The sequence below is a fragment of the Gossypium hirsutum genome, chromosome D07 (assembly GCF_007990345.1).
Source record: "Gossypium hirsutum isolate 1008001.06 chromosome D07, Gossypium_hirsutum_v2.1, whole genome shotgun sequence".
NCBI classification, from domain to species: domain Eukaryota; kingdom Viridiplantae; phylum Streptophyta; class Magnoliopsida; order Malvales; family Malvaceae; genus Gossypium; species Gossypium hirsutum.
The window spans coordinates 40,412,140-40,421,044 of record NC_053443.1 but is presented as its reverse complement, the minus strand read 5'-3'; positions in this window follow the sequence as shown (position 1 = coordinate 40,421,044).

Sequence of the window (8,905 nt, the reverse complement as noted above, 5' to 3'; positions counted from 1 at the left end):
AACGAAACGGTCATACGACTGGTATGTTAAGAGATAATTAGGTTTTCGTGAAACAGGGCCAGAACAGTTTCTGGATTCCCTGTTCCGACTTTGGAAATTCATTATAAATTAACCAGAGATAATTATGAGTCATGCCATATATGTATAGATTCCTCTCTGAGTCTAGTTTCTATAGAAACAAACAGCATCAGTATTGAAGCCCTGTACAGGGAGATATCCAATTTGTAATGCATGAAGGTCAGTGTAGTCGCACCCTGTAACAGGGGAGACTTTAACAAAAAATTCTAGAAAACAATATGTAGATGGAAATATGAGTCTAGTTTCAGGGAAAATCACGAAACTGATTTTCGAGTTGTGAAACTCAAGATATGATTTTTAAGGTGACAGCGACACAGTTAGCCAACTGTCTGGAAATTTTTAAAATGGACTGCGATAGTAAGCGAATTTAGTCTGTGAACCCCTCGTGTCCGACTCCGGCAACGGTCTCGGGTACGGGGCGTTACAACTGTAACCCTAGTTCCCTGACCAGCAGTGGAATAGGTGGAAGACTGTAAGCCCTAGTTCCCTGACCAGTAGTGGAATAGGTGGAAGACTGTAAGCCCTAGTTCCCTGACCAACTGTGGAATATGTGGAAGATTGTAAATCCTAGCTCCCTGACCAGCAGTGGAATAAGTAGAAGATTGTAAGCCCTAGCTCCCTGAACAGTAGTGGAATAGGCGGAAGATTATAAATCCTAGCTCCCTGACCAGCATTGGAATAGGTGGAAGACTGAAAGTCCTAGCTCCCTGAACAGCATTGGAATAGGCAGAAGATTGTAAATCCTATCCCCTTGACCAGCAGTGGAATAGGTGGAAGACTGTAAATCCTAGCTCCTTGACCAGCAATGGAATAGTTAGAAAATTGTAGGTCCTAGCTCCCTGAGCAGCTGTGGAGTAGGTTGAAAATTACAGATCTTATCTCCCTCGGTTGTAGTGGAGTAGGTTGAAGATAGCAGATCTTGCCTTCCTACATCGACAGCGAAGCAGATCAAAGACACAAGCCTTATCTCCCTCGGTTGTAGTGGAGCAGGTTGAAGATAACAGATCTTGCCTTTCTACATCGACAGCGAAGCAGATCAAAGACACAAGCCTTGCCTCCCTCGGTTGTAGTGGAGCAAGTTGAAGATAGCAGATCTTGCCTTCCTGCATCGACAGTGAAGCAGATCGAAGACACAAGCCTTGTCTCCCTCGGTTGTAGTGGAGCAGGTTGAAGATAGCAGGTCTTGCCTTCTTGCCTCGATAGTGGAGCAAATCGAAGACTCTAATCCTATCTCCCCGATGACACAGTGGAGCGGATCAAAACGATGGATCTCATCTCTCTCAAGTTGCAGTAGAGTAGATCGCATCAGACTTATCTTTAAAGTTACTGCAGAACAAGTTAAAGCTACAAGTCTTATCTCCTTGAAGTTGCAGTGGAGCAGACTAAAGATAGCAAATTTTATTCTTTTGAGGAGCTACAAGGTATAAATTCTATCTCCTTGATGTTCAATGGAGTGGATCGAAGCATCAATTCCAATACCTCTGAAGATGCAGTAGGATGGAATGAGGCTACGTAAAGAAGAAGAGCACCAAGGTCCAGCACGACTGGGCAAAATTGGCTCTCTTTTAGTCTTTGCTCCATTCCCGTTACACGACAATGAGCAAAGAGGGGCAGCTGTAATAGGCCAATTTGCCCGACCCGTTAGTGAAATAAACCAAATAAAAGAAAACCAAATTTTAACTAGGCCACAGTCCAAATTACAATGGGCTCAAGCGGCCCGAACACAAAATACCCAAAATGATACCTAAACCACGTTTAGCCCAATCACCTAACCCTAAGCCCACTAGCCTTAACCACAAATAGAAACCCTAGGCATTCAGCCCTAGCACGAGCACCACAACAACAACCTCCAGCACCGTTCTCCCCAGCCACGCGCACCTCCATACGTGCCACGTCCACCCTCCGTACGCCGTACCTGCATAGCAAACAAATAAACAACAAAAAACACAGGAAAAATGGAATAATAGAATAGCAAAAATGGATGTTATTTATTCTTTTCTTTCTTTTTTCGAGTCGGCTATATAAGACAGATTCCAACACTATAAATGGGAGGATCTTTTTACAGATTGAATAAAAAATTAAAAAAAATATTGAAGAGAAAATTAAAAGAAAAAACTCGAAAGGTGACTGAGATTTTCTTTTTTTCTTTTTTATTCTTCTTTGGATTTGTTTTTCTACTCCTTATTCGGTGCAAAATAAAAGAAAAGAGGAAGAAAAGCTTACCGGAGGGTCGACTTTTCTTCTACTCCATCGCAATCGGAGTCAGAGGGAGGTCGAAGGGCTTCTGGTTGGCCTAGACATGGAGCGGCGCAGAGAAAATGCATTAGGTTTAGGTTTACTTTTAGTTTTTGTTTAAATGATAGACGGCCATTAATTTTAGATCTATTTTAGCTTATATATTGTGAAAGAAACGACGCCATTTGGAGGCTTACGACCCGCGAGTTTTGGTTTGGGGAGGGATATTTGCGCTTCAAGTCCTCCTTCTTTGTGTTTGGTTTCAATCTAGTTTATGTTGTTTCTTTATTTTGGGCTGCATAATTTCTTGCTAACTTCATTTTAGTCCATTTGCAGCGCTGCGTTTTAGTGGGCAAGGAATATTTCCCATTTTAGTCCCTATGTTATCCGCACTTTGTAATTTGGACTTTTCCTTCTGTTTATTTTAGGTTTCTCCCCTGAATTACTGCTTTAATGCCAATTTAGTCCTCTGTTTCGTTATTATTGCTATAAAATTATTTAGTTCATTATTATTATTTTTGTTATTATTGGTATTACTATTACATTAGTTCATATATTTACTTTTTTATATACGTAAATTACTTTATTGAATACTGATTTTGATTCTTTTTCTTATCTAATATATTAGTATATATTTTATGTTAATCTAATATTATCTAAATATTTTTAATAATTTTATTTTTATGATACTTTTTTTTAATTATTTATGTATATATACTTTTGTGCTTTAAAAGTCAATAACATTTTTATATAATACTATTTTATATATAATTTGTATTAAGTTTTTTTATTATTATACGTATACACCTAATGTATCATCGATTTCATGTTTACATTTTTTTTACTTATTACATATATAACTTATTTCATTTAAAATTTTATTTTATTATATACTCGATTTATATAAACCTTTTTTACATACTATTATACATAAGAAATTTTCCAATCCATGTGTGATATTATTTAAATTAATATGTATATATTATTTCATGTATTTTGGTTTTCTTCATATACAATATTCACTTTAAACTTCATTTTTATATTATTCTTATAGTATTTATTTTTTATCTTCATTTTTGACTTATTTTAAACTCATATATGTATATCGTTCATTTTAAAATTTTACACATATAACTCATTCTTTTGTATTGATAATTCGTTTATTCTTTGAATGTCGATATTATTAGCATTGGCATAATGTATGATTCAGATTATTGTTACTATGCTTGCTTGTATTTACCTATTGATTATTTGTAATTCATTAGTGTATGTTATTTACAAATCATCCTATATGTTGTACATTATTATTCAATCGTTTTTTATTCATTCAAAAGATTACGAATGTCAAAGTTATTTCATACAAAAGTTTTCAAAGATAACGCGAAGTTCGGCATTTGGAATCTTCGAAAGAATTGAGCCCTAACGTATTGGGTTTCAATTTTCCTCGTCGAATCTAAATAATCGAGATTATTCTTTAACCAAAACACATAAATAAAAGCTCATTCTTGGGAATTCAATACGTCGTGTCCTAATGTATTGGACATGACATGTTGATTCCTCGAGATGAGAATTTTTAAAATAATAACAAGGGCTATATTCAATGCTAGGAATTTTGAGAAATTGTGCCCTAACGTATTGGGTTTCGATTTTTCATCTGACTTAAAGCAATTGAATATCCTTTTTAAACTTCACCGCAAAAATTTTGGAAATCAAAAGATAAGCTTATTCTCGAGGACTAAAAATGTCGTGCCCTAATGTATTGGGTGTGACATTTTATTACTCTGAGACAAGGAGGCCTTTAGCATCCGCATCGATTTATCCAAGCATCTTTTATAAAATTAACATTAATAAAAGGGAGGATCATGTTTTTTAAAATTCTTCACGAATTTTCGATATTCGAAATTAAGACCTTAATTAATCAATTCGGTACCAATTTTGGGCATTACGAGGGTGCTAACCCTTCCTTGTGCGTAACCAACTCCTGAACCTGTTTTCTCAAATTTCACAGACCAAAATCATTTTTAAGGTGAGCCGATCACACCCCAATAAAGGATTGGTGGCAACTCTAATTTTCGTTTTTAAGTCGACTGCTAAATTTTTATTTTCGAAAAAATGGTTTCGACATCCAAATAAACTGCACAATTAATAACATGGAGTTAATAACACGATTAAAATAACATGGAGGATCTGGCAGAATTAATAACATGTATTGAATATTAACTAAAAATTACCCTGGCCCCAGCATCTGTTTCGATCATCTGTCACTGTAGGGGAAACGTATACAACCTCCTGATACTCGGATGAGTACTCTATCTACAAAAAATTTAAACTTGTTTGAACAAATTTCCATATTAGACAATGCAAAATTCTTGTTGTGATGGTTAATTTTTATCACCTATTAACGAGTGGGAAGACATATGATTGACGCTTAACTAATGCCAAGAATGTCATCCTGTAAAGTGCCCAGGACTGTAACAATACTAAGCAACCGCCTATGTCCACGACAAGATGCTTTGTTGGACGGATACAATATAGCTAGTACTGCTGAGCCCCAACTATACGAACGAGCAGTGTATAAATCCTACAACAGGGGCAAGTACATTAAGTGGTCCTTATTGTTGTTTGCATCTGGCATGAGTACCCCCTACGAGATGCATTATATATGCTTGAGCAGTGCACATAAAATCCCGTTCAGTGGTATTGTTCGGTAAATATTTGAAATTTTCCTTCAACCATGAAAATCTTGAAGTCGTTAATTTATCATCACCAACATCGGGCAAGCGCCCCAGTAAGTCATCACAAAGGGTCTCCGAATTGGACAATAAACTATAACCCGTGACTGCAAAACCGTCGATGGGAAGCCCCAATTACAGTGTAACATCTTCTAGCATGATGGTGCACTCCCCACATGACAAATGAAAAGTGTAGGTCTTCGGGCGCCATTTTTCGACCAACGTGGAGATCAAGTCGTACTTCAAATCAAACATGCAAATCAATGTCGCCAATCTAAATCCAATGCCTCCAAGTATGACATAATACGTTCATCCGGCAAATAACCCACACCATTGACACGACCCCTCAGAATGAGGTAAGGAAGCTCACCCTGACCACATATTCAACCGTAATAGGTAATGTATACCAATTAAATAAAAAATTTATGTGCAAGCTTATAAGGTGACCCCTGAATAACAAATAATAATTTTATTATCGATAAATCAATCGTATTTGATGTGTGATCTATTTCTGTGATCAAAGAAGTCATTCTGATATCTGCAGTTTCACGCAAAAAATTTAATCATCGCCTTAACAAATAACGAAAATGAATTTTGTATCGTTTTGTTATTTTTTTTGAAGAATTACTAATATTTTTACACATATTTTTTCAAAACAATCTCATTTATTTTTTTTTTCATTTTTTATCCCAATAATAAGTTTTTTATTACATAACATATCTTAAACATTTGTAAAAAGTAATTCTTTTACCACAATAATCCAAGAAAATTAATTAAAATTTATTACGTAACATATATTTAACATTTGTAAAATGTAGTTCTTTTACCACAATAATCCAAAAAAATATTATTAAATACCAAAATGGATCACCGTAAAAATTTGAAGGAAATAAGCCATTTCGGGGTTTTTTAAGCAAACGACCCATTTCGGTAATTTATTTTGATAAATAATCCCTTGGACATACCATTTCAATTAATTTTTTTATTTATGGGATAACAAAGCTAACAAACAAATATACAATAATTACGAATAAAAATTTGAAATGATTACATTCTTCGACATAATAATTGTCTTTATACTAGTTAGTAAATAACAAAAAAAAACCTTTCAAAAATTTCAACACAATGGGACAATGTTTTAAGTACAAAAAATAAAAAAAATTAATCTTAAAACAAACTATCAAAAATGCAAACTATTGTTATTTGCATTAAAAAAAACTATCCACAAAATATCAAAATAAAAAACAAATATTAATAAAAAAATTAGAAAATACCTTGTCATTTTTTCAAACACACCCTTTCTACAAAATCAAAAAACCAAACAACTTAACACAATCATTTATAAAATAAACAAATCAAAAAAAAAATTCACAAACAAACCTTCTTCTTCCTCCTCCTTCACGGTGAACCAAGCAAAACCAAAAATAAATTTCTTCCTTCTTTTTTCTTCTTCACAGTGGTCCGTCTATATTGGCATGAAAATTGAAAAAAACAATACAATCACTTGTGTTAGGGCCCCGTGACCGAGTTGTCAAATCGGACCAGTGGTGCCACCTGCAGTGTGTCCTCCACCTAACTAGTGTCGCCTACCAACCCTCCACCTGACTGGTGTCGCCGATGGGGACCCCTCCACAGCCCGCCAAATCCTGATGCCACCTACTTCTTGATAGATACTTTTTAAAATTATTTTAAATTATTAATTTATTTTATTAAACCGTATAATTAATAGTCTTTGAATTTTTTATACGGGTGCCGCCCATCTCTTCCCCTCGACCTTTAAAAAATTATTTAGAAAAAACACATCATTTTGTAATGATGTGTTAATGATTATGTCCGGACAAGTTTGGGTGCCACCCATCTCTCTCTCTCTACCCCTTGTTACTGTTTCAAACATTCTATTTTGGAAAATAATGATTAACATATCATTTCAATTTTTAATTTTTTAAAATATAATATACAGGTAAAAAAAACCTAATTTTTTAATACTTGTGCAAAAAGGATATAAGGTAATGATGGAAAAGAGCTTCACTAATGAGAAAAGCATTATGAAGGATTCTAAAGGCATGGATTGATGTGATCTTGGAATCTCGAGGCCTTTTCTACACTATTACCTATGTAAAAAGCCTTATGTGAAGGTTGTTGTTCTTGAGTTATATTTGAACCTTCAAAATTCCACTACAAATCAGAAGCCGTCGCTTTGATTTAATCCAACCATCATAAGCCACATTCTTGAAGCACTCAAGTTTAGACATAGAGTATGAAGCAGACTATGACTAGATTGTAGAAATCCATACTGATGATCCAAACATGACTTGGCTCGAAGGATAGGAGTTCATAAATATAAATTTGAAACTATATGATGCATAATAGGCCATTGTCACCAGAAATTGGCTACCTTTGAACCAGAGCATGTAAATAAGCAACAGAATGAGAGTCCTACTTCACAAGGTAGTAATCTTTGTATGTTTTAATTTGGGGCAACTAATCTTTAATAAAATTGTGAAGTATGCAGAACTAAAGAACAAGCACAAGATACTACCATTTCGGTGGTTGATTTTTTATATCCAGATAGAACAAAAAGATATTCTTACTAAAGAGGACTTCTATGAGATCTCCTCCCCTATTTATGAACCATTTTTTAAACCAATTTTTTTGTGCCTTGAGTATCAATTTCAGACCAAACTTAAGATTTCTATGTTTTAACTTTAAAAAAAAGTCAATGCTTAAGAAATTCAGTATTGTTGAGAATAAACTTGAGATTTTTTGCTTTTAACGAACATCAATAAAATTATATTATTGTTTTTTTTTCACTTAAAAATATATATATATGAGGAGTTGTGGCTTGAGTAATGTATTTTTTGAAAATAGAAATTGCAAGATGATACTAGATTTGATGAAAATTATTGATATCAGGTTTTCCATTACACCAGGCTTAAAACGAAAGAGGAACCCTATGGCGATGAACAAAGAGTAAAAGTCAATGTAAGTAAGCTTTTTATGTTCGTGAACAGGGAAGGGAATGAAAAATAGAATATTATAATTAATTTTTAATTAGGTATTTTTTTATTTATAAGTCCTTAATTATATGATTATTTTACTCGTTATCAGGTGGCATGTTGAGGTAAACTGATGGTGCATAAGTTTCACCACGGTGAATTAAATATTATCTCTTAAATAAATGGATAATTTTATCTTTTATTGATTATTATATTTATTTTTTTATTTTCAAATTTTATATTCAATAATTTTCAATTAAAAATAATTAATTTAATTATTATCAAACTAAATTAAATTATAATATAATCATATCTGAAATATATATAATTTTTTATTAATATATGTAAGCTTTTTTTAAGTTACAAGTTGATAACTGATAAAAGTAACATGTTTTAGCCTCATTCTTAATGCATTTTTAGATGATTAATTGATTTAAAATGGTGAATTTTATACTTCTAATCCTTTAAATTCATTATTTTATACTTAGGAGAGCATTTGGGAGCGAAAAGAGCAAAAAAGGAGCAAAAATCAGAAAATCAAAGTAAGTTTCAGGAGCCACAAGGGTGGGACACACGGCCGTGTGAGCCATACGGGCTGCCACACAACCATGTGTCAGACCATGTCGATTTCGCGAATCACACTCCAAACATGCGGAAAAATGCATTTTTTAGGTTTTTCGGGCATTTTAAGCCCTATATATGACAAAAATAAGAAGAGAGGAGTGAGTTGTCAAAGAATACTCAAGAAAACAACTCGAAAGGCACTATTAAAGTCGACTCTGAAGCAGATTTCCATCAATATTGAAGATATTCTTTTGATTTCTTTGAAGTTTATTAAGAGTTTCTTTATTTCTTATGGTTATA